Source organism: Benincasa hispida, chromosome 10 (assembly GCF_009727055.1).
Source record: "Benincasa hispida cultivar B227 chromosome 10, ASM972705v1, whole genome shotgun sequence".
NCBI classification, from domain to species: Eukaryota; Viridiplantae; Streptophyta; class Magnoliopsida; order Cucurbitales; family Cucurbitaceae; genus Benincasa; species Benincasa hispida.
This window is the reverse complement of record NC_052358.1, coordinates 17,760,894-17,764,970: the sequence shown is the minus strand read 5'-3', so window position 1 is coordinate 17,764,970 and position 4,077 is coordinate 17,760,894. Positions and strand designations below refer to the sequence as shown.

At 29.0% G+C, this 4,077-nt stretch overlaps 1 pseudogene; it reads right to left on the bottom strand.

Annotated features, from left to right (window-relative positions):
* Positions 1–3,000: 3,000 nt before the first annotated feature.
* Positions 3,001–3,794, bottom strand: LOC120088953 (annotated as a pseudogene).
* Between the last annotated feature and the right edge of the window lie 283 nt (positions 3,795–4,077).

The following is a 4,077-nucleotide window of genomic DNA, read 5'->3' as shown; positions in this document are numbered from 1 at the left end:
ACCTCACATGTTGTGAGAACTAAAAAATGATCTCTTATTGTTGAATGTAATTTAACCATACATTAGCAGTCTCTAATGTATGTAATTAAAAAACTAATACTCTAATATTAAGACATGGAAGGCTTTTTTTATTTTTTTTATTTTTTTTATTTATAACAGTGTGTTTTATCCGTTTATTTTGAGAGTTTTTTTAATTTTAATTTATATACTTTTAAAATATTCAATTTCAATCTTTATATTTTTAGACAGTATTTTAACTCTTTTTTAAAATATAACATGTCAAGTAAGAATACGGTGAAAGGTTAAATTGATGGACAATACTAAATTAACTACATAAAAAATTGAACTATATTAAAAAAGATAAAAGGGATTTGGGTGGATTTTTCTGGAAAATAAAATAGATAAGTAGAAAATGGATTTACTTTAGTGGTTTAGGAGTTTGAAAACTCACTCACTCATCTCTCTTTTATACACAATTTGTTCTCTTTTACTTGAAAAGAGACTCAATTTTTCATTAATTCTTATCCAATTTAAACAAATATTCTTATCTAGTCAACATAAAACACCTACTCATTGCCATTTCTTGCCACTCCTATATAAAACATGTTAGGTAACAAATTCCTTAGCCCTTCAAAATATGGGTTTAAAAAAAAAAAATCGACAATACTCGAAAAATCGATCAATCTAATTCAATTTGTATAATTTGAATTGGATTATCAACTCTTTTGAATTGGATTGGATTCAAATAAATAAGAAAGTTATGAATTGGGTTGCTTCATGGTTCACCTAAAAGAATTCAACCCAACTCAAAATTATTATAAACTTTAAAATGTATACATATATTTTTTTACTTACGATACATTTAGATATACATATATTTATTTTAGTTTTATTTAATTTCATTAGTTTTTTTTGGATAATTCATTCTCAACAAACTCTTAAAAATAGTTTTTTTTAGCACTTTGAAAAGAAATTTTCACTATATAAATTGAAACTGTGTTAATCTTAATTCAATATGTGAAAATAATTAAATCAAATTTTTAAATATTAACATTTTCTTTCCTTTTAGAATAAAATTTTTAATAAATGACCTGAGTAACGTGGTTATTTAGGTGGAATAAATTTATAACTCGAACAATTGGGTTGAGTCTAAAAGGTTCTTCAATCCAACTCAACCCAATCCATGATAATTTTTGGAAAAACTTCAAATAAATAACCAAAATATTCTCATTCAGTTTTTGAAATGATACCATTATTAGTTCAAGATTTTAATTGATTCAACGATATACTAGTTTTATTTCTAACTTTTATTTCTTTTTTTCTTTTTAGATTTATAAGAGAACTATCTCATATATAAATAACATCTAAAATGATATAAGTAAAAGTGTCGTTCTCTTTAATCCATAAAGATCAAACACTCACACTCCCGGACCATACATTTTGGTCAAATCATGAACCTATCAATTAAGCAACAACTTGTCCCACCCATGAATAAATATTTCGTAGTAGCCTCATTAGACTATACATCATCCCACACTAATTGTTCACTTTCAATTTTGTGTCCAGGTGTCCAAACTTATAATACCTTTGTATACTTTTAATTTTGTTTCTAATAATTATTAAGGCTCTGTTTAGTAACTATTTTCTTTTTTGTTCTTATTTTTTAAAATTCAGCCTATTTCATCCACATTTTTTACAATAATTTTAAGTATAATTGTTGAATTATTAGCCAAATTTAAAAAAACAAAAATAACTTTTTGAAAGCTACTTTTTTAGTTTTAAAAAATTGACTTGGTTTTTTAAACCATCGGTGAAAAGTAGATAACAAAGAAAGAAATTTGGAAGTGAAAGTAGTGCCCATAGCCTTAATTTTCAAAAACAAAAACAAAAAACAAAATGATTATTAAACGGAGTCTAAATTTTCAATTTTGTGTTATTTAACTTTCTTTTTCCTTTCTAAATCATGAATCTACCAACATGAAACTAAAACCTTAAGGTCTCATTATATACTACATAGATGAGTTAGCTTAATGTTTCTCATCAATACCCCACCCCGGTAAGTTAATCCAGTGAAAAGCTATATGAGAAAGCAAAGAAAGCAAAAGATACAACTATGTTTGTGCATTTTAACTAAATAATATAGAAGGATTCTAACTACATAATTATTGGTTGCTAACACGTGACAAACATTTTTTTACTTTTTTACTTTTATTTTGTTGGTTTTTTTTTTTGTTTGTAATTCAAGAAAAATAAATTTAATTTGGAAGAATATGTGCCTTTGATTCTTGAATTTTAAAAAAATATTTTTTAGTCCTTGAATTTTTAAGAATATGTGCATTTAAAAGATTCTTGAATAATTTTTATTTTCTTAAATTATATTTTTCTTTTTTTTTTTTTAAAAAAATCTCAATATTCTAAAATTAGTTTTTAAGCTTATATTTCAATTTAAATTAAAAATTATTAAAATTAATGAAAATATTACTCCACAGATTATTTAAACTTATTCCAACCTAAATATATACATTTTGAAAACACAATGATAGATGGACCCATTCTAAAGAAACTCGAGACTAAAAAGATATAGGTTTAAAATTTCATTTTGTACTTTTAGAAGGTTTATTTTGGTCTCTACACTTTCAACTTTATATTTTGGTCAAAGTACTTTCAAAATATTCATGTTAATCTTTGTACTTTTAATTTTAGAGTATTTTCGTCATTATACTTCTAAAAAGTGATCGTTTTGGTATCTTTATTTTTATTTTCATTTAATTTTTAAGGAATCAAAACGGTCATTTTTTTAAAGTTCAAGAACCAAATTAAGCAAAAATTGTAAGTATAGGAACTAAAATTAACATTTTTAAAATACAAAAATTAAAATAAACATAAATTAAAAATACAGAGATCAAAATGAATATTTTAAAAGTATAAAAAATTAAAATAGTATTAAAATCATAAAACGAGACCCAATGGCCCATTCAAATACGATGCACAAAAATGGTTCATCACTCGCTCTCTAAAGAAACGTCAAGCGATAAAGTCACGCTCTATGCATTTGGCGCCACAAGAATCGCAAAACCGCTTTGGACTCTACATATTTCCATATTTGCCCTTACTTTTCCCTTTAATTTTCTATTTCAACCTCTCAACACAACACCAAATACCAGGAAAAAAAAAAAAAAAAAACTAAAAACAAGCTCTCCAAAATCGCCATAACTGAAATCCTCAAAGCTTCGTCCGGTATTCACATTGCTGATCTCCAATGCTTCCGTTCTCAATATCAATGGTGAGATCACAAGACGACGACGCCACAACATGAATCTTCAAAACACCGATCACCTTCACTTTCCCTGACAACCGAGCGAAAGTACTGATCGGAAGTTGACTGGAAACCACGTCAGAGAACACCTCCGCCTTCGCCAGCATCCGATCCGCCATCATCGTAAGCGTCAGGTTCATTTTCTCTGTCCCTTCCGCCGATAATCGGCCACCTGGAATCGGCGCTTCTCCGCTTTTTCGCCTCTGTAACTCACAATGGCGGTGCTTTCGGAATATTCAAAGGCAACTTTATTCGGATTCTCGAATGATAGATCTATAGCGAGAGAAAAATTCAGATTGATGCCGCTAACCAGAGAAACGTTCAGATCGAGAAGAGAAATTGAATCGACGGCGATGATAGGCCGCTTAGGCTTGAAAACAGTAAAGACTAAAATGAGGATCAAATTTACGGTAAGAATTAGACAAAGCAATACCGCTATGCAAATGTTTCGTAGTAGTTTTGTACTTGGAGCGGCCATTTTAGGGCTGGTTTTTGGAAGCTCTGTGAATTTTAGGGTTCAGATTCAGATTTTGAGAATTTTAATAGAGTGAGATTGAGAAAGAGAATTGGAAAATTAGCTGATGAACGTCATTAATTTCGCAGGCTCCATTAATTTTGAGAAACGTTTTGGAAAAGATTGAGATCGGAGCAGGGCGGAAGAACGATCCGAGAAGTTGACCTACGGCGGCAATGTTGCTAAAATGGAGCTTGGTTAGGCGGAGACTGGCGGTCCGGCGGCGGAGAATAAGTGGCGGGGATTC